Here is a 27413-nt window from a genome sequence, read left to right on the forward strand (position 1 = left end):
AAAAAAAAAAAAAAAAAAAAAAACCTATAATGAGACACCCCTACACACCTTTTAGGATGACTAAAATTTAAAAAAAGACTGCCCATATGAAGTACTGGAGAAATGGAGGAGCTAGAACTCTCATACACTGCTGGTGGTAATGTAAAATGGTACACAAGGGAAATTTGGGGGTGTTATATTGTTCATTATCTTGGTTGCAGTAATGGTTTCAAGGGTGTATACACATGCCAACACTTAAATTGTACTTTAAATGTTTATTTAAAGTGCTTATTTATGTCAACTGTCAGCTTGTTGTATGTCAATTACATCTCAATTAAAATTTTTAAAAAATAAAAAACAGAAAAAATAAGCCAGTGGTATTGAGGAAAATGGATAGGGACTATTTGGTGGTGGTAGGGGGGAAGGCACAGGTGGATTTAGGGTAAACAGGAGGCTATTATAAAAATCTAGGAGGGAAATGGTGCTAATTTAGAAGAGAGTGAGAACAGTGGAGATGGTGAGAAGAAGGACTTAGGAGTTAAAACAGAAAGGACTGGTGATGGATTAGATAGAGAGGAGTGGAATGACAGAGAGGGCTAAAGGACAATATCCAGGTTTTTGGACAGCCCACCGACATTTAGTGAGATGTATTCAGTATTCAGGTGATACTGAAAGAAGCCCTCATCTCCCCTCTCATCTCTTTCCCCTGCTCCTATCCCCATTACCACTTTCCTAGGTTAGACCTTATCATCTTTGGCCTGCATTGGTGCAACACCTTCTTCTCTAATCTCTCCATATCCAGACCTGCCGTCTCCAGTTGATCCTTCACATCAGAGACCAGAGTCATGTTCTTAAAAAGGCATTTCATTCTCCTGCTAAGTTCCTTTCCAGGATTCAGGATGAAGTCCAGTATCTTTAGTCTGGCACTTGTGAGGCCTTCCCTGCTTGGCCCCTATCATCTTCTGCAGCCATCTCGCCCTCCTGCCAACACCCGGCAGGACCTGGCTCCAGATATACTGAATTGCTTGTAGTTTCCTGAATGGTTCCCTCCTCCTTACTTGTGTACAAGTTGGCCTCTCTGCTTTGAACTCACTTCCTGGCTTGGTTTGGTGACTCCTAGACGCACTTTCAGCATTTTGTGCTTCCTTTTATCAGAGCATGTGTTTCCCTGGATGGTAAATCAGAGGCCAAATCAGATGGCAGCTCTGATTTGGTCTCCATTCCAAGGCCCTTTCTCTTGCACTTCCATGGTGGTCTCTTTTCATCTTCCCTCTAAGTCTGGAGATCTATTTGCATCTCCTGGACCCCTTCAAGGAGGCTGAGTACTGTTCAGCATCTAGGGTAGTACCAGGCACATAGCAGGTACTCAGCTTTGGGCCTTGGGCTTTGCTTCCTGTGAGAAATGTTGCTTGTGCTAACCAGCTGTTTTCTTGATGATGTGGCTTGACTCCCCAGCCCTATCCATTGGAAGCTCCCTACTTCATCTTAAAAATTAATGGTTCAGCTTAATGGGAGACTTTCATAGGACTCTCATTTGGTTATCAGGTGGTGGCTCCACTGGTGTTACTAGGGTTGGGTCTGTTGCTCAGTATTTGTCCCATATCTAGAGGCATGTCCTGGACGCTCCCTGCCTTTCATGCCTCACCTACTGCCACAATTCCTTCCTTCCTCACGTGCTGTCTTGAGTACCTATGGAGTCAGACCTTGCTGGGCAATGGGGAGATGAAGACAGATGAGATATAGTCACTGACCTCAGGTAGCTCTAGATGTGACACTGAACAAGTTGTTTCCATTCCCTGATTTTTGGTTTCCCCATTGGTAAAATAATGTCTAAACTGCCTTTTCCTCTATGATCTCATGCTTCTGAAGTTATAATGAAGCTGATTGGCAGGACGATGAGTAAACTGTAGATGAGGAGGAACTAATAAATACCTGAAAGAAAATATGCAGCATTGATAAAATAGTCTGAGTTACTGCTGGCTTAATTAATTTAACTTCTCTACAGAGCAGATGACTATTGTGCTGAAACACCAGTCAATGGCCATGGGTTGTTGTCATTGTACAAAATGTAGTATTTGTCTTTAAAGCTATATGAGTAGCATGGATCATGACATGGGTAGCATGCCAAAGGTTTAACTGAAAGTTTAAGTCAGGTAGTTTCTGAGATGCATGGCCTTTATCTTCAGGGGGCAGTTTCGTGTAAAGGTTAAGAATAAAGTTTTAGAGCTGTCTGCCTGTATTCAAATACTAGCTCAACCAATACCTGGTTGCTGAAACTTGGGAAAATTACTCACATTTCTGTGCCTCTGTTTGCTCATATGTAAACTGGAGATATAAAAAAAAAACCTACTTTATAGGGTGATGGTGAGGATTCAGCAAGTTAATAAATGTAAAGCTCTTAGAATAGTGCTTGGCATGAGATAAGGGCTCAATGAATATTGGTAATAATTATTATTATTATCCACAAGAACCTAGGACAAGTTCTGATTTCCCAAAGAAAAAATGTGAAACTGCCATGATATAAAAACTTCAATTCAAGAATCATTACCAAACCTAACATTCATGTATTGCTGTTTCCATTAGCTTATGCTTCCCCTACTCTCATAAGGTGGGGAGCTGTATTTGGCCTGCAGTACTGCAGTAGCAAGGCACATGAGTCTCTCCAATATTGAATATGATCACATTCCTGGGAGGATTTTCTATTTCAAAATTATAATTACAATCCAGTGACTTAATTAAATTAGACCCTTCATTCTACCCAAAGGGCTGATGCAGAAGAGAATAGGCAATCATGAGTCTAGGTAACTAAAAAGTGATATTTAGGAGGTAGAATCACACATTGTGAGTTACAATTTTTGCTGAAAATCCCTGTCGTTTTCAAGGGTCCTCAATATTCGGCCTCTTTCATCCCACCAGCCACTCTATCAAAGACACTCATTCACAGCAAGAGGGAAGCAAAAAAGCACACTGTATCCAAGAAGTCCATCTCTAGGGTTGAAAGCCTTCTATTTTTACATTTACCACTTATGGTAAAAATTTAGGGACATACATACTGCAACAATGTTTGTTAACAAATTTACTGCAATGTCTTGAAAACACAGCCAACCAAAGTAATGTAAAAATCATTGAGGATAAATACTGATTTGAGTGCAACTAAAAGATGCAATAAAATCAACAACAAAGGGCTTCCCTGGTGGTGCGGTTGTTGAGAATTCACCTGCCGATGCAGGGGACACGGGTTCGTGCCCCGGTCCGGGAAGATCCTACATGCCGTGGAGCGGCTAGGCCCGTGAGCCATGGCTGCTGAGCCTACGCGTCTGGAGCCTGTGCCCCGCAACGGGAGAGGCCACAACAGTGAGAGGCCCGTGTACCGCAAAAAAAAAAAAAAAAAAGTGGAATCAGTGTACCTTATGTGGGTAGTTTCTGGAATTGAGGGAAATAATAATAGCTATTATTTATTAAAAACTTACTGTTCTTAGCACTTTACATGGATTTTATCCTCTCAATAACCCTTTAAAGTAAGTATGAGTATTATACCCTTTTTTATAGATGGGAAAACTAAGGTACAGAATGAATAAGTAATTTGCCCAAGTACTGACTTCAGTGTCTGTGTGCAAACTTCAGGCCCACCTAGCCTCTCTGTGTCCCACAGATGACAAACATAACCCTTTGTTGATATCCACTGTTCTACATATACCCCAAAGCCAGACATGACAATACCACAATAGCAACAGTGAGGTTGCTGGTAAGGCCCTTCAGTTTTCATTCTATGACAGTACCTAGTACTAAGAAAAAAAGAGCACCAAGTAGTAATTTTTAAAAAGTACCAAGGGCTTCCCTGGTGGCACAGTGGTTAAGAATCTGCCTGCCAATGCAGGAGACATGGGTTCAAGCCCTGGTCCGGGAAGATCCCACATGCCACAGAGCAACTAATCCTGTGCTCCACAACTACTGAAGCCCACACACCCTAGAGCCTGTGCTCTGCAACAAGAGAAGCCACTGCAATGAGAAGCCTGTGCACCACAACGAAGAGTAGCTCCTGTTCGCTGCAACTAGAGAAAGCCCGCGCACAGGAATGAAGACCCAATGCAGCTAAAAATAAATAAATAAATTTATAAAAAATTAAAATTAAAATAAAAAATACCAAGAAAAAAATGGAGAGAAGGGTCAAATAAATAAACTCAGAAATGAAAGATAAGACATTACAACTGGTACCACAGAAATACAAAGGATCATAAGAGACCACTATGAACAATTATACACCAACAAATTTGACAACCAGGAAAAAAATGGATAAATTCTAGAAACATACAACCTAACAAAACTGAATCAGGATGAAATAGAAAATCGGGACAGACTGATTACCAGTAAGGAAATTGAATCAGTAATCAAAAACCTCCCAACAAACAAAAGTCCAGGACCAAATGGCTTCACTGGTGAATTCTACCAAACATCCAGTGAAGAATTAACACCGATTCTTCTCAAACTCTTTCAAAAATAGAAAAGGAGGAACTATTCAAAACTCATTCTATGAGGTCATCATTACCCTGATACCAAAACCAGACAAGGATGCCACAAGAAAAGAAAATTACAGGCCAATTTCTGTGATGAACATAAATGCAAGAAAATCCTCAACAAAATATCTGCAAGCTAAATTCAACAATACATTAAAAGAATCACATACCATGACCAAGAGTGATTTATTCCAAAGATGCAAGGGTGGTTTGACACCCATAAATCAGTCAATGTGATACACCACATTAACAAATTGAAGGATAAAAATCATATGATCATCTCAATAGATGCAGAAAAAGCATTTGAGAAAAATTCAACTCCATTTATGATAAAAACTCTCAACAAAGTAGGTATAGAGGGGACATACCTCAACACAGTAAAGGTCATATGACAAGCCCACATCTAACATCATACTCAGTGGTGAAAAGCATAAGGCTTTTTATCTAAGATCAGGAACAAGAAAAGGATGCCTGCTCTTGCCACTTTAATTCAATATAGTATTGAAAATTCTAACCAGAGCAATGAGGCAAGAAAAAGAAATGAAAGGCATCCAAATTGAAAAGGGAAAAGTAAAACTGTCACTATTTGCAGATGACATATTATATATAGAAAAACCTAAAGACTCCAAGAGAAAACTGTTTGAATTTACAAATTCAGTAAGGTTGCAGGATACAAAATCAATACACAAAAATCTGTTGCATCTCTATACACTAATAATGACCTACCAGAAAGAGAAATTAAGAAATGAAAGACACTAAAGAAGGCACAAATAAATGGAAAGATATTACATGCTTATAAATTGGAAGAATATTGTTAAAATGGCCATACTACCCAAATCAATATATAGATTCAATGCTATCCCTGTCAAAATTCCAATGACATTTTTCCCAGAAATAAGAACAAACAACACTTAAATTTGTGTGGAAGCATAAAACACTCCAAATAGCCAAAGCAGTCTTGAGAAAGAAGAACAAAGCTGGAAGCACTATGCTGCTGCTGCTGCTTCTTTGTTTTATATTTTTTTGATTAAACTATGCTTCTTGATTTCAAACTATGTTATAAAGCTATAGTAATTTATTAAACAATATGGTATTGACATAAAAGCAGACATCTTGATCAATGGAAAAGAATAGAAAGCCCAGAAATAAACCCACACATATGTAGTCAATTAATTTATAACAAAGGAGTCAAGAATACACAATGGGGAAAGGAGAGTCTCTTTCATAAGTGGTGCTGTAAATATTGGACAGTCACATTTGCAACAATGTGGATGGACCTCAAGGGCATTATACTAAGTAAAATAAGTCAGGCAGAGAAAGACAAATACCATATGATTCTCTTATATTTGGAAATCTAAAAAAAATTTTTTTTTAATTTAAAACTTCAAAATCCAAGCTCAAATATATAGAGAAAAGACTGCTGGTTGCCAGAGTGGGGATGGGAAAAATGGGTGAAATGTTTTTGTTTTTGTTTTTGAAATAAATTGAGCTTAAAAATAGAGGTGGTAGTGGTAATAACAGTAGTAATAGTAGTAGTAGTAATTAATTCACATAACAGTACAGAAGAAACCATTGCTGAGTCATAACAAAAAATGGAGAGAGATAGAAAGCACAATTTCCAATTTTAAGAGAGAGAAGAAAGGCGTTCACAAATTTCATACAGTATCTGTAAGTGCTGACCAAAAGATTAAAATTATGGGACAAGTTTATGACTCACAGAAGAGCAATCCCCCTAGCACTGATGAATGCAAATCTAAAGATACAGTAAAAACCTCCTACTATACCACAACACACTCACATATTCAGCTCCGTCAAAGTAGAAGATCCCTGAGCTCCCTTTCATCCTGAGACCCACCATCTGAACCCCAGTTCTGAGACAAAGCGCAGGGGTTCTTCATGTGTCTTGCTGCAGATGAGGGGTAGTGTGCGTACGTGTACACACACACACACACACACACACACACACACACACAAAATACCTAGGAGTATTTATTCATTCATTCAAGAAATATAGATTGACCACATACTATATGCCAGACACTGTTATAAGCACCAGGGATATAATACTGAATAAAACTGTCAAAACTCCTGCTCTCATGGAGCTTATTTTTAACTGAGGAAAATGGACAATAAATAAAATAAGTAAAATATACAGTACTTTATGGAAGTGATAAGAGCTGTGGAGAAAAATCAAACACGGAAGGAAGATAATGGGTTTTAGAGATGAACTTAAAATTTTGGGGAGGGGAGTCAGGGAAGCTCTCACTGAGAAGGTGAATTAGAGTTAAAACCTAAAAAAGGGGTGGGAACCGTGGGAATGGCAAGTGTGTTCATATTAAGTAATAAACTTTATCTTCCTATCTGCCCATAAAAAGAAATAAAGCATACTATTTTACCTAAAAAAAACAAACTCTTTTAGCCTAGAGAGAGGTAAATCATGTACTGGTCATGGCTGTGTGCCAGGCATCAGGCTAGGCATCGTGAAGGATGCAGAGATGAAAGGCAGAGTCCCTGCCCTCATCAAGCTTGGGTTGTCAGGGAGAAAAACACGTGAGAGATGGCTGTATATAAGAAAGCGGACAATACATTTTTAAAGAGAGTAACAGCAGTTCTATAGAGGGGATGATTAAGTCAGCTTAGAAAGGTATTGGGGGTGAGGGAGGTAGGCCTTAGAGCTGAGATGGGCTCACAGGTTGAAGAAACAAATGAGACAGCGTGTATAGAGGTACAGCCATGGGGAACAAAGGCTATGGGAGGACGCTGGTGGTGATGCTGTCAGTAGATTGGGGGGTGGGGGCGGGGAGGAGGTCGTTCCAGAGCAGATTGGTCAGGAAGGTAAGGGGAGGTAAAATTTTAATCAATTTGGTTACTTCTTGTCATGAAAACAAAGAAATAAAATTATTTGTATTAATTAGCTTATATGATTAGGTGGCTTAATGCAATATAAAATCATTGTAAATCCGTAGAGGAATGATGTGAGCTACAAATAAGTAAATAAGTACGTTTTGCACCAGCTGATTGAAGAAGACAAATCTCCTTCTGTGGCCACAAAAACTGCTCCACTGTCCGCACACCTGAGCTGCTGAGCTGAGTCTACATCAACTGTGAAAGCCTGTCAGGCTGTCAGAGCTGCGGGACATGGTCTTCAGGTCAGATGGCCTGAACTGTGTGACATTTGGGATGCTACTTCACCTGTCTGCACCTAGCTTCCCTAGCTGGACAACGTGGGTGATCCCTACAGTGCCTGCTTTTCAGAACCACGTGCGGATTCAGTGCAGCCTTAGATGTGGAGAGTACTTTGTAAGCTCTGAAGCACTGAGCCTATATAATCAACCTTCACTGTTAGCACTCACATTCAACTCTGCCTTTCCCGATGGGATTTAAGTGACAAAAAAACAAGAGAGCTAGAGGTTGAAGGGAATCCCCTCTACCTGTATTTAGCTGTATGGCTTTTGTCACCTATAAGATGGGGCCTAATAATATCACACAGGTTGTGATATGGTGTGAATAAAATCATCAGCTGGCATACTATGGTGCTCAATAAATGCGTATTTCTTTCTGTTTACTTTTTGAGGACCTTTAGAAAAGCTCTAAAGGTGCTGCATGTATTTGCCCCCAAAGCAGGGATGTGGGTACAATCTATGAGACTGCATTCTATTTGGAGCAAGGCAGGGATAAAGGCCTGCTCATAAGATGCTCTGAAAGTTTATACCAACCAGCTTGAAGGAATTCCTCGCTCCCCAGCCGCACACTGCAATGACCCTTGTCTGAAACCTTTGGAGACCCCAACCCTTATTCAAGTCAGCTCAAATAAACTTTACTGGGTATCTACTAAGTTCTAGTCACAATGTAGGTGCTAAGATAATGGAGAAAGTTAAAATCTAGAGGGTCTCTTGATATAGTTGCAGTGTGATAAACGCAGGGTTCTGGGGACCCGGTGGAGAGCCTCATAATCCAGCTTGAGGGATCCTGAAAGAGATTTCAGAAGAGCTGAAACCAGTGCCAAATCTTTGGACTATGCCAGGTCAAGAAGAGGAGGTTAAATAAAGAATTGCTTGAGCAGAAGTAAGGAGTGTTAAAAGAGCAGGTGTGTGTGCATGTGTGTTGTGTGTGTGAGTGTATGTGTGTGTGTGTGTGTGTGTGTGGTATATGAGTGAGATGAGTATCAGTTGAGGGATGAGTATCACTCATCAGATGAGTATCACTCAGTTGGGGAAAACTGACTTAAAAATTTCCGTGAAACTTCTAAGCCCCATCCCCTTTCCCTCCTCCAAAGTTTGTGCAGGCCCCTGTTCTAGGAGCCACTCTTCTTATGACTTTCCGTTATTTGGGGGAAGTCAATAACTTGAACCTGACCTTGTAAGAGAACAGTTCTCAGCCAAATTGTGACTCACTCCTCCAGGCCCCAGCTGACATCTTGTGATCATGCCAAATCCCAATCACTTCACAACGGGTCAACTCACTCTCACAGGGTTACCCCAATTCATGGGCTGGCAAACGCTTTACAATCAGACATACAAAGTAGTTAACAAAGTTGCCTTTTACAGAGGTCTGGAAAAAAAGATTCCTTTTTCTCTACATACTCTCTGATGCCAAGTTTCTAGTTTTATAGGCAAGTTGTGAATCTTCCTGAAAATAAAATAAATTCCCATGAAGGAACTTATGGCTTTATTGCAATGGCATTTTCAGGTACAGGTACACAAATGTCTTGTATAATCTAAACGATCCAGAGGTTTATGAGAATAAGAATATTTTAGTATACTGAGCATTAGCTGGGCAGTGACCTCGTGTCTCTATTTATTTTATCTCATTCTGTTCTCACATCTCCCTGTGAATTAGAAATACTTTTCCATTGTACAATAAAGGAAACTGAAGCTTGGAGAGGTTAATTTTCCCATTCTACAGCTAAAAAAAGGAAGAGCTGCAGATTAAACCCAGGTCTATTACTCTGGTCTACACTCTCTTAGAGTGTTAGTCTTTCCCCATATACGCAGTTTCCAGACAATTCAGCAAATTTCAAAGCTTTCATACTAGTTTTGAGTATTTTGAATAAAATCTTTGTAAATCATATCATACCCTTATGTTCCTATATCGGCAAAGCTGTACATAAATTAACTTTGCCCTAATTTCTTTTGCAGAAAACAAATTTTTGCATCTATTCTGAAATCACTATGCCTCTTGCCTTGTTTGGCTACCTTATAAATGATCAATGGCTTTTCCATGCAGTTGTATTGCTAGCTGTTTCTGACTCTTGCAATCCTCCCACTCTCTTTACATTTGCTGCTTCTAAACTGTTTTAGGCTACTAACTAAAATAGCTATGCTTATTTGAGTATGCCTAAAACAAGGTAAATAGGGCTGAATGGCAATTGGAGTGTTTGGACTATGTGGAGAGTATGGTAATTTTAATGCATATGTCTGCGATGGTGTTTATAAAGTATTTAACATGACACAGGAAATGTCATGGTGATCACAGTTCTGTCTATTTTTCATATCATGACCCAATAAGGAATTTACTCTTCCTGTTGAAGGCTCAAAAGCAAACTCTCCTCTCATTTCAACCTCAATAGCAGTGACGGAAAGTTAAGACCATTGGCTGCAGCCTGCTCAGATTCAAGACAAATTGCTGCTGGCCTTATAAATACATACAAGGAGAAACCATTTCCCCTGAAATGGCTCATCAGCACTGGGGATTTTGTAGAGCATCCTGAAGATGCTTTCTCAGGAACACCATTGTTAAAGACTACAATTAAAGTGAATTTGAAGTAAAGGTGTAAGCAGGGACTAAATTTTTTCCTCATATAATAAGACTCCTATTACTAGAAAGTGATCTTTCAGTACCAACTTACTAGGGACAAAAACACCTGCACATGAAAGAGAGGGAGATGGAAAGGCATGTGCAGTACAGTAAAAAGAGAAATACAGAACATACGAAATATATACCATTCTTTAACACGTGGCCACATGTTTCCATAAATTTCTTATTGAGAGGGAATTGAAATCTTATACCAGAACTCTACTAAATGCCTTGGGATATGTTTATGTTCAGGTTTCTAATATGGCCACCTGTACACATTTCTCATTCCATGTGGTATATTCATTCTCTCTAAGTCCTCTTCCTTTTCCATAAAACCTAAATTTGAAACTCTCTCCCAGTATTGTGACAAAAGTTTGAACTTGATGGACCCTATCTGACTACTGTGATCAAACCTTTAGTTCCTAGACTGGCACAAAGGAAGTAAATAGACCCAATTTTCCCTAGTTAATCCTTAATGAACCTTAATTTTGACTCAATGTGTGACATAATAAATAGGGATCTTGTGACATCTCCCAAAAGGCCTTTAGTTTTCTGAATTCCACATAGATGAGGCTGCCCAAAAGGCAACCCGGCTAAGTAAAGCAGAGAGCAGATACCCACTAAATACCATTGTTCTCATTTGGAGTCAAATGCAACCATAATGTTCAAGAACTAAAAGAAATTCACTGAACATTATTATTTATCAGGACTAGCACTTTAAAATGATCCTACTAAAATAATTAAAACTTATTTTTAGTTGGGGCTCAAAGGAAAGAAAGTTATTTTTCAGTAGTAGGGCCCTGCAGTTCTCACTGAGGATTTCTGATGTGGTAGGTTCTCTAAGAGACATTTTAAGAGGTTCCCTAGCTCCTAAAAAGAAGACAGTCTTTCCACATCTCCCAGATGCAGAAAAATATGCAGACCCCCAAGAGCTTAAGAAAAACATTCACTAACACAGACTGTCAAAACCGTCAGTTCACAACCAAATTTAGGAATTTCACAAACAAGTCATTGGGTGACAGAAGCAAGAGAAAGAATGACAGTTCTGACAGGCATTTTTTCCTTCAGTAAACTGCCCGTGGGTGCCCTGGCCACTGGCTTCAGTGTTGAGGCGTTCCCCAGGGAATGGCATTCCAGAGAGGACAGGAGGTGGCCATAATTGCTGCTTGTCATTAAAGTATTTCTACCAAATAGACTTGTCCATATGGCAGTTCTTTTTTGTTGTGGGCTATTTATATCCCTTCCAATCTTTACTACCAAAGCTAATCTATACCACATCAGTAGAACATTCCTAGGTCTTTGAGTTTCCTTCATTCATTTCCAGGAGGCAGGGTTGCTAACAGAGCAGAAAGCTGAGTCAGCACAGACATGGTTGTAGCTTTGTCAGCTAATATTAAACAGGATCCTTGGATGTTTCTGGACAGAATTGCGTGTGCATGTGTGTGTGTGTGTGTGTGTGTGTAACAGTTTTGTGAGATCATTTACAAAAAAACCTGTTTCTGAGCCCATCAAGCTCATTCATCTTGCTTTTTAAAAAATTTTGTTCTCCCATTTACTGTCTCATTTGACAACTGTTTTTTTTGTCTTGTTTCTTCTAGCTTTATTGAGATGTAATTGACACATAGCATTGTGTAAGTTTAAGGCCTACAACAAACGGTATTAATTTATCACATTTATATATTGCAGAATGATTACCTTACCACTATAACATTAGCTACCACCTTCATCCCACCACATAGTTACCATTTCTTTTTTTGTGGTGAAAATATTTAGGTTTATTTTCTTAGCAACACTGAAATAAATGATACAGTATTATTAGCTATAATCACCATGCTGTACATTAGATCTCCAAACTTGTTAATCTTGTTTGATAACTGTGGATGAGTTCCTACTTTGTGCCAGGTCCTTCTCTAGGCATTGAAACTAAATGAAGAATAGGACACAGCTCCTGCCCCTGAGGAGTTCTAGCTCCTCCATTAGCTGGCTGGGTGAACTTGCTTAAGATTTTTAACCTCTCTGTGTCCTTGTCTATAAATTGGAAATAAAAAGTACCAACATATATGTTATTGGAGGAAATAAATGAGATATTACATGTAAGGTATTTAAGATAATGCCTAACACATTATAAGCACTCATACAGAGTACTTACTATCATCTAAATTATTATAGTTAATATTTTATGAAAGGCTGGCTCCAATGTCATCTCCATTGAAATACCTTCACCTATCTTGCCAATCAAAAGTACTTTCTCCTTTTCTTTTTCTTGGTACTCTGCACTGAGTTGCCACTTACTCTATTCCCCTTCTATTATAGATAATTGTACTTATGCCTCCATCTTCACAAAACTGAGCTGCTTGGGGGCAGAGACCACTTCTTATTTCCATTTATTCATCATTCATTCATTTATTCTTTCATTCACTCATTTGACAAGTATATACTAGGCATCAATTATATGTCAGCCACTATGCTAGCCACTGGAAATAGAGCAAAGAACAAAAAAAAACATGGTCCATCCTTACTATCAAGTTTAGTGGTAGAGACAGATAAGTAGGTAATTACTGACAAGCCTGTGAAAGGAGTAGGCACAGGAAACTATTAGAATAAACAGAAAGGGCAATAAATTCAGACTAAAGGAGTCATAGAAAGTGTCCTAGAGGAAGCGGCATGTAAACTTAACTCTGAAGGGCAAGTGGGAGTTGGCTAGGACAGTATGAAAGGGGCAAAGCAGAGTATTCCTGACAAGAGAAAGACCCAGAGATAAGAGAAACTAAAAAGTTTCTAAAAAGGGAACTAAAAAGTTCTGTATATCTACAGGAGGAACTGTAAAGAGAAGAGAGGAGTGAGATGAGCTAGAAAGAGGGGCGAACACCAGATCATGCCAGATCTTGTATGCCAAGCTTAAAAGTCTTGTCTTTAATAATATGGGAAGTTCCAGAGGGTGTTAAGCGGAAGAGTGACATGGTGGTCATGTAAAGTAGAGAAGTAGGGGGAAGAGGATACTTTTGGAAGATCAGAGTCAGTAGGACTGAGTGACTGAGTCCTGCTGCTGTTGAGGGTGAAGGGTGGGAGGAGTCAGTCACAGATTACTTGAGGGTTTCTGGCTCTGGAAACTGGAGTAAATGGCCATAGAAGCTTCTGAGCTGGCACAAATAAGAGGAAGGGTTGCTTCTGAATTTGGAGAGAGATAATGAGCTCTGTTTTAAAGCACAGTTGACATGCCTATGGGATACCATAGTAGAGATATTAAGGTTTGGAAAGGTTTGGAGCTCCAGAGAAAACAAAGGACTGAAGCACAGATTTGGATGTCTGCCTCAGAGAGATGATAACTGAAGCCATGAGAGGGGATAAGCTCATGCAGGGAGGCTGTGGAGAATGAAAAGAGAAGGCAGACTAGGACAGAGCCTCGATAAATTCCAGCACCTGAACAATAGTTACAGTTGCTAGAAGAGGCGACTGGAAAGGTATGGCCAAGGAGATAGAAGGGCACTAAGCAGAGTGCTATGTCACAGAAGTGCATGAAAAATATTGTTTCCAGAGGAAGGGAATGGTCATCAGAGTCATAATAAAAATCAGAACAGCATTTGATGACGTTTGTCAGAACAACTTCAGTAGAGAGGAGCAGAAGCCAGACTGTGAAGGATTGATAAATGAGTGGGAAATGAGGATGTAGAGATAGCAAGGTTACTAAATACTCTTAACAAACTTTGGCTGTAAACGGGAAGGAGAGGGAGAGAGAGAACCTGGAGAAGACATGAGGTTGAGGAAGCTATTCTTTTGTTTTGTTTTTTGTCTTAAGATGAAGAAACTTTACTATGTTTAAATGCTGATATGAAAGTGGTTCTCCCTCACAGAATATGAATAACTACTTATATGATTATAAAATGTTCTTTTGTTCATTCTTTCATGTCCAAGCAGCCTTGCAAGGTGGGTACAGGAGGGGCTATGAACCACTTTTTGTTGTTGTTGATGTTGTTTAATTGATGAGGAAAGTCAAGTACTAATGAGAGAAAGAGACTTTGTTATATCCACAAAGTAGGTTAGTGTAGAGCCAGACTGGAACCCCAGTTATGTGTCTAGGTGGAAACGTGACCAACACTGAATGGTGATACCAGTTCACTGTTGCCAAATGCCAAACGCCCTAGATTCTCTGAGACAGTCAATCATTTCCTTGGTATGGATTCTCTGCTTTATCTAAATCTCTTTTATTGAAACTATCACACTGCAGAGCAGTGACTTCTTGCCTTGTCTCTCTTCCTCATGAACCTGGAAGCATCTTGAAAACAGGGGTATGTCTGACCTTTTTATCCCCAGTGCCCAACAGAGTCTGGCACATAAGTAAAAGGAAAAGGTGAGAGTTCCTCAGAAAATTCCAGGCACTGAGCCGGGCACCTTCATATATCTCAGTTCTTAACCCAGACTGCACATTACAATCACCTGGGGAGTTTAGAAAACTATGGAAGCTCTGACCCCACACTAAACCAACTAAATTTGACTCTAGGGGAAGGGGTATGTTTTAAAAGCTTCCCAGGTGATATCAAGGCACAGCTAAGGGTGAGAACCACTGTTTTCCATTATTTAATTTAATCTTATTAATAGTCATTGGGGGTAGTTAACATTATTCCCAATCAAGCAGTAAGGAAACAGGCTTACAGAGGGTAATGAAACATAAAACCATGATTCAAGATTCAAATGCTGGTCTGAATATTTTTCTAACAGATGCATAATAAATATCTGTTGAACTCAACCAAATGGATTCCAAACTCTGTGATACATTGCTTGTCTCAGCATATTTATCTGTGTCCATATGTGCCCTGTCTATTTGATTCAGAAAAAAAACTCTACGTACCTTGGGAATTACACTATGAAAATACATTTAGGAATTCTAGAGATCAAACTGGTAAAAGTCCAGCATTTTACATCCCCACATCAATAGGAATTTGGTGTCAATAAATCACAATTGATATAATGGCTAGAGCAAACATTCACCCCAGAATTTCTCAAATGTTTCCAATTTAATATACTCTGACCTGTTATCTTATTTATGACAGCAAAATCCTAAAATTTTCAATGTTTTATACATAGTACATGAATGTACTGTCAGTGGGTATACAATAGAATACACTGAAGTCAGAAAAGATGAATGCAAATTAAAGTTACTTGCCCAAATGTGGTCATGTTATGCATTAGTTCATGATCATGTACAATTTCTTAAATCTAGAAAAAAAGTCTAATCATATAAAAACTCAACAACAACAAAAACCTTTTAGAAGTAATGAATGAATTAAGTAAAGTATTAGGATACAAAATTAATGTACAAAAATCTATTGTGCTTCTACAACAATGAACTATCTAAACAGAAAATTAAGAAAACAATTCTATTCACAATAGCAACAAGAAGGATAAAATACATAGGAATAAACTTAACCAAAGAGGTGAAAGACTTGTACCCTGAAAATTACAAAACACTGATGAAGGAAATCAAGAAAAAAGAGATAAGGGAGAGACAACCACTGTTCATGGATTGGAAGAATTAACATTAAAATTTCCAGAGAGATAGCCTCATCCACCAGAGGGAAGACAGGAGAAACAAGAAGAACTACAATCCTGCAGCCTGTGGAACAAAAATCTCATTCACAGAACGATAGACAAGATGAAAAGGCAGAGGGCTATGTACCAGATGAAGGAACAAGATAAAACCCCAGAAAAACAACTAAATGAAGTGGATGTAGGCAACCTTCCAGAAAAAGAATTCAGAATACAGATAGTGAAGGTGATCCAGGAACTCGGAAAAAGAATGGAGGCAAAGATTGAGAAGATGCGAGAAATGTTTAAAAAAGACCTAGAATAATTAAAGAACAAACAAACAGAGATGAACAGTACAATAACTGAAATGAAAAATACACTAGAAGGAATCAATAGCAGAATAACTAAGGCAGAAGAACAGGTAAGTGACATGGAAGAAAGTATGGTGGAATTCACTGCTGTGGAACAGAATAAAGAAAAAGGAATGAAAAGAAATGAAGAGAGGCTAAGAGACCGCTGGGACAGAATTAAAGGCAACAACATTCACGTTATAGGGATCCCAGAGGGAGAAGAGAGAGAGAAAGGGCCTGAGAAAATATTTGAAGAGATTATAGTCGAAAACCTCCCTAACATGGGAAAGGAAATAGCCACCCAAGTCCAGGAAGTGCAGAGAGCCACATACAGGATAAACCAAGGAGAAACAGGCCAAGACTCATAGTAATCAAATTGTAAAAATTAAAGACAAAGAAAAATTATTGAAAGCAGCAAGAGAAAAACGACAAATAACATACAACTCCCAAAAGGTTAACAGCTGATTTCTCAGCAGAAACTCTACAAGCCAGAAGGCAGTGGTATGACATATTTAAAGCGATGAAAGGGAAGGAACTACAACCAATATTACTCTACCCAGCAAGGATCTCATTCAGATTCGGTGGAGAAATCAAAAGCTTCACAGACAAGCAAAAGCTAAGAGAATTCAGCACCACCAAACTAGCTCTACAACAAATGCTAAAGGAACGTCTCTAGGTGGGAAACACGAGAGAAGAAAAGGACCTACAAAAACAAACCCAAAACAATTAAGAAAATGGTAAAAGGAACATACATATCAATAATTACCTTAAACGTGAATGGATTAAATGCTCCAACCACAAGACACAGGCTCACTGAATGGATACAAAAAAAAAAGACCCATATATATGCTGTCTACAAGAGACCCACTTCAGACCTAGGGACACATACAGACTGAAAGTGAGGGGATGGAAAAAGATATTCCATGCAAATGGAAATCAAAAGAAAGCTGGAGTAGCAATACTCATAACAGATAAAATAGACTTTAAAATAAAGAATGTTACAAGAGACAAGGAAGAACACTACATAATGATCAAGGGATCGATCCAAGAAGAAGAGATGACAAGTATAAATATATATGCACCCAACATAGGAGTGCTTCATTACATAGGGCAACTGCTAACAGCTATAAAAGAGGAAATCGACAGTAACACAGTAATAGTGGGGGACTTTACCATCTCACCTACACCAATGGTCATATCATCCAAAGAGAAAATTAATAAGGAAACACAAGCTTTAAATGACACAATAGACCAGACAGATTTACTTGATATTTATAGGACATTCCATCCCAAAACAGCAGATTACACTTTCTTTTCAGGTGCGCACGGAACATTCTCCAGGATAGATCACATCTTGGGTCACAGATCAAGCCTCAGTAAATTTAAGAACATTAAAATCATATCAAGCATCTTTTCTGACCACAATGTGTTGAGATTAGAAATCAATTACAGGGAAAAAAAATGTAAAAAACACAAACACATGGAGGCTAAACAATATGTTACTAAATAACCAAGAGAGCACTGAAGAAATCAAAGGGGAGATAAAAAAATATCTACAGACAAATGACAATAAAAATGTGATGATCCAAAACCTATGGGATGCAGCAAAAGCAGTTCTAAGAGGGAAGTTTATAGCAATACAAGCTTCCCTCAAGAAACAACAAAAATCTCAAATAAACAATCTAACCTTACACCTAAAGGAGCTAGAGAAAGAAGAACAAACAAAACCTAAAGTTAGTAGAAGGAAAGAAATCATAAAGATCAGAGCAGAAATAAATGAAATAGAAACAAAGAAAACAATAGCAAAGATCAATAAAACTAAAACCTGGGTCTCTGAGAAGATAAACAAACTTGATAAACCATTAGCCAGACTCATCAAGAAAAAGAGAGCAAGGACTCAAATCAATAAAATTAGAAACGAAAAAGGAGAAGTTACAAGAGACACTGCAGAAATAGAAAGCATCCTGAGACTACTACAAGCAACTCTATGACAATGAAATGGGCAACCTGGAAGAAATGGACATATTCTTAGAAAGGTATAACCTTCCAAGACCGAACCAGGAAGAAACAGAAAATATGAACAGACCAATCACAAGTAATGAAATTGAAACTGTGAATAAAAATCTTCCAACAAACAAAAGGCCAGGACCAGATGGCTTCACAGGTGAATTCTATCAAACATTTAGAGAAGAGCTAACACTCATCCTTCTCAAACTCTTCCAAAAAAATTGCAGAGGAAGGAACACTCCCAAACTCATTCTATGAGGTCACCATCACACTGATACCAAAATCAGACAAAGATACTCCAAAAAACAGAAAATTACAGACCACTATCTCTGATGAATATAGATGCAAAAATCCTCAACAAAATACTAGCAAACAGAATCCAACAACATAGTAAAAGGATCATACACCATGATCAAGTGGGATTTATCCCAGGGATGCAAGGATTCTTCAATATATGTATATCAATCAATGTGATACCATATTAACAAATTGAAGAAGAGAAACCATATGATCACCTCAAGAGAAGCAGAGAAAGCTTTTGACAAAATTCATCACCCATTTATAATAAAAACTCTCCAGAAAGTGGGCACAGAGGGAGCCTGTCTCAACATAATAAAGACCATATACAACAAACCCAAAGCCAACTTCATTCTCAATGGTGAAAAACTGAAAGCATTTCCTCAAAGATCAGGGTCAAGACAAGAATGTCCACTGTCACCACTTTTATTCCACATTCTTTTGGAAGTCCTAGCCACGGCAATCAGAGAAGAAAAAGAAATAAAAGGAATACAAATTGGAAGAGAAGAAGTAAAACTGTCACTGTTTGCAGATGACATGATACTACTCATAGAGAATCCTAAAGATGCCACCAGAAAACTACTAGAGCTAATCAATGAATCTGGTAAAGTTGCAGTATACAAAATTAATGCACAGAAATCTCTTCCATTCCTATACTCTAATGATGAAAAATCTGAAAAGAAAAATTAAGGAAACACTCCCATTTACCATTGCAACATAAATAATAAAATACCTAGGAATAAACCTACCTAAGGAGACAAAAGACCTGTATGCAGAAAACTATAAAACACTGCTGAAATAAATTAAAGATGATACAAAAAGATGGAGAGATATACCATGTTCTTGGATTGGAAGAATCACTAATGTGAAATTGACTATACTACCCAAAGCAATCTACAGATTCAATTCAATCCCTATCCAATTACCAATGGCATTTTTTATGGAACTGGAACAAAATATCTTAAAATTTGTATGGGGACCCAAAAGACTCCGAATAGCCAAAGCGGTCTTGAGGGACAAAAATGGAGGTAGAGAAATCAGACTCCCTGACTTCAGACTATACTACAAAGCTACAGTAATCAAGACAGTATGGTACTGGCACAAAAACAGAAATATAGATCAATAGAACAGGATAGAAAGCCCAGAGATAAACCCACGCACCTATGGTCAACTAATCTCTGACAAAGGAGGCAAGGATATACAATGGAGAAAAGACAGTCTCTTCAATAAGTGGTGCTGGGAAAACTGGACAGCCACATGTAAAAGAAAGAAATTAGAACACTCCCTAACACCATACAAAAAATAAACTCAAAATGGATTAGAGACCCAAATGTATAACCAGACACTATAAACCTCTTAGAGGAAAACATAGGAAGAACACTCTTTGACATAAGTCACAGCAAGATCTTTTTTGATCCACCTCCTAGAGTAATGGAAATAAAAACAAAAATAAACAAATGGGACCTAATGAAACTTAAAAGCTTTTGCACGGCAAAGGAAACTACAAACAAGATGGAAAGACAACGCTCAGAATGGGAGAAAATATTTGCAAACGAATCAATGGACAAAGGATTAATCTCCAAAATATATAAACAGCTCATGCAGCTCAATATCAAAAAAGCAAACATCCCAACCCCAAAATGGGCAGAAGACCTAAGTAGATATTTCTCCAAAGAAGACATACAGATGGCCCAGAAGCCCCTGAAAAGCTGGTCAACATCACTAATTATTAGAGAAACTACAATGAGGTATCACCTCACACCGGTTAGAATGGGTACCATCAGAAAATCTACAAACAACAAATGCTAGAGAGGGTGCGGAGAAAAGGGAACATTCTTGCACTGTTGGTGGGAATGTAAATTGATACAGCCACTATGGAGAACAGTATGGAGGTTCCTCAAAAAACTAAAAATAGAACTATCATACGACCCAGCAATCACACTACTGGCATATACCCTGAGAAAATCATAATTCAAAAAGAGTCATGTACCACAATGTTCACTGCAGCTCTGTTTACAATAGCCAGGTTCTGGAAGCAACCTAAATGCCCATTGGCAGACGAATGGATAAAGAAGATATGGTACATATATACAATGGAATATTACTCAGCCATAAAAAGGAATGAAATTGGGTCAGCTGTAGAGATGTGGATGGATCTAGAGACTGTCATATAGAGTGAAGCAAGTCAGAAAGGGAAAAACAAATCTCGTATATTAACACATATATGTGGAACCTAGAAAAATGGTACACATGAACCGGTTTCCAGCGCAGAAACTGCAACACAGATGTAGAGAAAAAAACATATGGACAGCAAGGGGGGAAAGTGGCGGGGTGGTGGTGGTGGTGGTGTAATGAATTGGGAGATTGGGATTGACATATATACACTAATATGTATAAAATGGATAACTAATAAGAACCTGCTGTATAAAAAATAAATAAAGTAAAATTCAAAAAAAAGAGTGTGCTCCAATGCAGGGGGCCCAGGTTTGATCCCTGGTCAGGGAACTGGATCCCGCATGCCGCAACTAAGACCCGGCACAGCCAAATAAATAAATAAATATTAAAAATATATATTAGACGGGTAGAATTTGAGGCGGATCTTGGATTATGGGGAGAGTGTGATTAGCTCAAAGTATTGACTGGGAAGCAACCCTGCAATCATCGTTTGGAGGTAAAAATGGCTTGAGGATGTGAGGAGAGCCCAGAATTTCACCCCTCCTGTGGCTGCCCCTCTGCTACGTTAACAGAGAATGAAAATAATTTAAAAAAATCAAACTTTAAGAACAATTTCTCTTCTATAAAGTATTGCTTCCAGGGGTGCAGAGCACGTTTCTGAATTCTAGCTCCCTGAGAATAAACTTGGATAAAGAATTTGTCTTTCAGCATCTTCTCGCTGTACTTTGTTTTGAAGAGTTAGGTCTGTGTGGGTACATGCTGTACTTTTTAATATGCCAAAGCGAAATAAGTTTCCTTTCATCTGATTTGCTTGTGTTAAGTGCAAAATTATGCTAATTCAAAGTAGAAAAGAAAGAAATACTGAAATGAAGAGCAATTGGGTTAGATTTATAAAAAGAAATTCATCCACAGGAAATAAAATTTTGTATTAGTAAAAAATAAACAAAAAATTCCATAATATCCAAAGTGATCTACAGTTTCAGTAAAATCCCTATCAAAATTCCAAAGTCATTCTTCACAGAAATAGAAATAAAATCCTAAAATTCATATGGAACCACAAGAGCCTCTGAATAGCCACAGCAATCTAGAGCAAGAACAATAAAGCTGGGGGGGAATCACATTTCCTGATTTCAAAATATATTACAAAGCTCCAGTAATCAAAACTGTATGATATTGGAATTAAAAAAGACATATATACCAATGGAAGAGAATAGACGGCCGAGAAATAAGTCCATACACCTAAGGTTGGCTAACCCCTGAGAAGGGTGCTAATAGAGAAAGCTAATAGAGAGAGCTAATAGGTGCTAAAATAGAGAAAGCAGACTCTCTTCAATAAATGATATTAGGAAAACTGGATAGCCACATGCAGAAAAATGAAGTTGGATCCTTATCTCATACCATATAAAAAAATCAACTCAAAATGGATTAAACATAAGACCTGAAACTGTAAAACTATTAGAAGAAGATATTAGGGAATATGCTTCACAACATTGATCTGGACAATGAGTTTTTTGGATACGATACCAAAATCACAGGCAACAAAAGCAAAAACAGACAAGTGGGATTGCATCAAATTAAAATGCTTCTGCATAGCAAAGGAAACAACCAACAGTGTAAAAAGATGACCTACGGAATAGGAAAAATATTTTCAAACCATATATATGATAAGGGGTTGATATATAAAATATATAAGTAACTCATACAACTCAATAGCAAAGAAACAAATAACAATTTAAAAATGGGCAAAAGACCTGAATAGACATTTCTCAAAAGAAGAAATATAAATGGACAACAGGCATATGTAAAGGTGCCCAGCATCACTAATCATCAGGGCCATGCAAATCAAAACCACAATGAGATATCACCTCACGTGTGTTACAATAGCTATTATTAAAAAGACAAAAGATAGCAAGTATTGTGAGGATGTAGAAAAAGGGAACTCTTGTGTACTATTGGTGGGACTGTAAATAGGTACTGTCAGTATAGAAGTTACTCAAAAAATTAAGAACAGAACTGCCTTATGATCCATCAATCTCACTTCTGGGTATATATCCAAAGGAAATGGAACATTTCTCTCAATATCGTGCAGAGATACCTGCACTCGCATGTTCATTGAAGCATTATTCACAATAGTGAAGATATGGAAATAACAGAAATGTCCATCAACAGATGGATGGATAAAGAAAATGTGATGTGTGTATATATATATATATACACACACACACACCACACGTAAAATGGAATATTATTCAGTCTTGAAAAGGAAGGAAAACCTGCCACTTGTCATAACATGGCTGAACCTAAAGGACATCATGCTAAATGAAATAAGCCAGACACAGAAAGAAACATACTGCATGCTCTCACTTATATGCAGAATCTAAAATAGTCAAAATCATAGAAGTAGAGAGTAGAATGGTAGATGCCAGGGGCTGTGAGTCAGGGAAAATGAGGAGATGTTGGTCAAAGGGTACAAACTTTCAGTTAGAATATGAATATGTTCTGAGGATCTAATGTACAGCACGGTGGCTATAGTTAATAATACTACATTGCATACTTGAATTTGCTAAGAGAATAGATCTTAAGTGTTCTCTTTATAGAAGAAAAAAGAAAAAGGCAACTATGTATGGTGATGAATATGTTAATTAGCTTGACTGTGGGGATTATTTCACAATGTATATATATATCAAAACATCAAGTTGTACAGCTTAAATATATACAATTATACCTCAATAAAGTTGGGGAAAAAATCTAGGTACTGCACTAGACTTTCCAAATATTATGTTATTTAATTCCCAAGACCATCCTCTGAGGTACACTTTATATTATATAAATATACATTTTGTGAATGAAAGAATTGGGTCTGAGCTAGGTTAAGTGACTTTCTCAAGGTCACAAAGACCCAGGTCAGTCTGACTCCAAATTCACTACCACACTGCTTCCTGCATATGAAGTAACGGCATGTGGTGCTTTTCTTAGTCCTCAGGCCCACACACTCCAGGAACACAGAAGCTCACAAGGTGGTGGCAGCAATGATTTCATCACATATTTTTAAATGATTTTCCTTTTCATAAGGAGAACATTAGTATTCTAAACATGAAGAAAATATTTGATTTTTCTTTTTCTCTCCCCCTTCCATTTTATTGTCTTGGTGTCAGGGATAAACAGTGTTCCAAGGATCATTTTCTCTGACTATCAGCTTTGGGAGACTAGAGAACATTGTTGATGGCCAGCAAAGGTGTCAGATTTCCCTTAATAATCCAAATGTATTACTCAGAGATTTGCCAATAACCTTTTGACAAAAAAGAAGTAATTATTTATTAAATATTGAGTAATAGGATTTTTTCAAAGTCAAAAGCAGCCCTGTGAAGAGTTAATATCATGAGCCTCAGTTTCCTTAAGGCTCCCTTTGCCTGTGTTGTCCTCTGTACCCTGTTTTTGGCATCTATCCTAATATTTCTCTCACTGACTTGCCATCATCTGTTTACTCACCTGTTTTCCCAGCTAGACTTGAAGACTTCCCTGGCAGGGACTCTCTCATTTCTGTGTTTCTAAATTGGGCACAGGGCCTGGCTGCAAGCTTCTGCTTAGTAAATGTGTGGAGAATGAATGAATGAATGAATGAATGTAATCTTACTCTTCTCCCTCAAAAGGAATTTGTTAAATGTACAACCAGTGATGGTATAATTTTTAAATCTCTATGAGACATTTTATGCAAATTGCCAAAACAGCAAAAATTCTTCATTGGAACATGTTGGGATTGTTGATTCAGGAAATGTGATACCCAAACCCTGATGCATTCTCTGATCTTTATTAGACAACTATCCTAATTAATTATGGGGTCAACTTTTAAATGAACTGTTTCTATAAACTCTGCCATTGGTCCTCAAACCTCAATTACCCATGCAGATATGCAGATTCTGCACCCCTTTCACTCAAAATGGCTTCTACTAGATCTGTCTGCCAGGAATACCCACCTTTGGGCCACATGGCCAAATGGGGAAGAAAGGTGGACTGTCTGATAGCAAGGCCTGGGCGCGGACTGGCTTGAGAACATGACCCCAGTATAGCCAGAAAAATGTCCCACACGTACCTCAAAATCATGTCAATTGAAATCATGAGTTTTTCACCAAAACCTGCTCCTCCCTTTAGCGAGTTGTCTTCAGCCCAGGGTATGGCATCACCATTCCCTCAATTACTCAGACTAGAAACTGGTGTGTCATTCTGGATTCCCCCCACTTTTCAGCTCTCTCAATGACATCCTATGATAAACAGACCTTAAAATGTCCGCTTCTCCATTCTTACAGCTACTACCCCAGTTAAAGACTCCAAAACTTCTCATGTTGATTACTGCAATAGCCTCCTGTCTGGTCTCTCTGCCTCCAATAATCTCCGCATTGAATTCAGAGGTATCTAAGATCCAAAACTGACCATGTCATTCTCCTGCCAAAATTCCTTCAGGAACATATATTTTTCAGGAGTTGCCTTGAACTGGTGTTCTGAGTGGCTTCTGCTCTCATCACCCCCTAACTATGCTCCATCCAGCCACCTTGAACTGCCTTTATTTTCTCTAGTATGCCTGATACTCTCTGGCTTCTGGAGTCTTAAACCAACCTGGAACATTCTTCCCCAGATCTTTGTCTGACTAACTCCTATCTACTTTTCAAGTCTTAGCCTGATTGTCATTTTCTTTGGGAAGTCTTCCTAAGATAATTGACCCAGCTGGATGTTAGCTCCAAGAGAGCAGGGTCATGTCTTCTTTAGTGTCTGGCATGGTGCCCTACACATACTGTACTTGTTGAATGACAAAAAGGGAAGAAGGAAATTGATACTTATTAAGTACTGGTTGTGTGCCAGGCACTGTCTAGGCTCTAGCTCATTAAAGTCATTTAGTCCTCATGACAACACTGATGTATAAAGCATCACAGTCTTCATTTTTCAGATAGAGAAATGGAGACTCAGAAGTTGAATAACTTAAGGCCACAGAGCGGGTAAAGGCAGAGCAAGAACTGATTCCAAAATCTGTGTCTTTCTATTGTTCCATATGCCCAGCATGGAGCTCGTAGCATATGAGATGATAAAAAAAAAAAAAAAAATTGTTAAATGAATGAAGAAATGAACATAGGGAGATCATAGCTGCAAATAATATAATTCATTTCAGGATGGAAATATATACCCAGATAATAATAATGCCTGTCTTTGGGTGATGGGTCTAGGGATGCTTTATCATCATTATCATCATCATCATCATCACACTAGCTTCATGCATTTTCTGTGTCTCATTTAGTGAATATGCAATTATTATTATGTATTATGGGAAAATAAGCAAAATTAAAGGAAATTTAACTAAAAATATGTATCTATATAAAACACTTCAACAGTGATCTAGGTATATCATAGAAAAGAGGTAGCTATTCCCTTACATATTCTTTTTCTTTTTACCACAGTATTTACTCTCTTTTAACATTCTATTCAATTTACTTATTACATTTATTGTCTGTCTCCTCCAGTAAACTATAAGCTTCACAAGAGTATGCACTTTGCTCACCAATGTATCCCAAGTGTTAAGAATAGTGCCTGGCGTTGAGGAGGTCTCAATAAATATTTATCAAACGATTAAATAGCCATATTATATTCAAACTACTTAAATGATGCTTTGATTTCCAGTGCTTTTTGGCTTACTTTTCAAACACTTTCCTGGTTGCTAACTTGAATTTCCTTAGGTTAAATAAAAGGATTCTGCTCAAACTGAAACTCAAATTTTTATCAAAATGGAGATTCTTAGTCAATGTAAATGGTTTCCAAATGAAGCTGACGGTTCCATGGCCACAGTAAAACATCAAACTTGTTCACATCTGTTATGGTACTTGATCCTCACAAAAATACAGTGATAAAGGCAGGTCAGGAATATTATTTTCCCTACTTGATAGATGAAAAACTGAGACAAGGCTAAGGCCCCCAGTTAGGTTAGTGTGACAAAAGAGAGACCTGAACACAGATCTGACGAAGAAACAGAGAGCCAGGACCATAGTCACTGGGAAGAAACGGGATTTGAGGCAGAGAAGTTCACGAGGTATGTACTCCAGCACAGAGACAGGCAGGGCCTAGTTATAGCAGTCAGACAAGACAGCAAGGGTAGGGACTCAGAAAAGGAGTGGGAGGAAGGCAAAGCTGAGCTATGGTTCCAGAGACCTTTGCATTTCTCCCGCAGAGGTGCAGGATTGAGCCTGAGCCCAACGGACTTTCCAAATCTGTCACGTCATCTCCATCCCAATCCTCCAGTCCAGTTGTCATCATTTCTTGCCTAGACAATTTTAACAGCCTTCACACTGGTCTCACTCCTCCAGTCTTGCCACTGGCAGTCCAAACTCCCCACTGCAATCAGACTGATTCTTCCATAAGGAAATCTCTACCATGGTATTTTTCTGTTTTACTTCTTTATTATTTCTTCATTATCTGGAGGATGAAATCAAAACTTAGCATGGCATTCAAGCCCTCTATGCTAACTGCTATCACCCTCACATTTCTAAGGATATTGCCCCTTTCCCCCATGTCCCTTACCCAATAAATCTTTTTCAGACTCGAAATACGCTGTGGCTTTTTGCACCACTATGCCTTGGCACAGGTTGTTGACCTTTTCTGTTCCTGATGAAGTCTTAGTCATCTTTCAAGGCCAGCTCAAACGCCACTCCCTCTGCGAAGTTTTTGGTCCTCCCAACTCTACAAGGATAGTTACTCGCATCTGTATTTGGGCTTCTGGAGCACTCTTCACACT

General features: G+C 38.3%; 1 protein-coding gene across 1 annotated transcript in view; it reads right to left on the bottom strand.

The window, feature by feature from the left end:
- AGBL4 (AGBL carboxypeptidase 4) overlaps positions 1-27413 on the bottom strand; it is a 1255618-nt gene that overhangs the window by 382045 nt on the left and 846160 nt on the right. The window lies entirely within an intron of this gene.

This window comes from Neophocaena asiaeorientalis, unplaced genomic scaffold, assembly GCF_003031525.2.
Source record: "Neophocaena asiaeorientalis asiaeorientalis breed wild unplaced genomic scaffold, Neophocaena_asiaeorientalis_V1.1 scaffold138, whole genome shotgun sequence".
Lineage (NCBI taxonomy): Eukaryota > Metazoa > Chordata > Mammalia > Artiodactyla > Phocoenidae > Neophocaena > Neophocaena asiaeorientalis.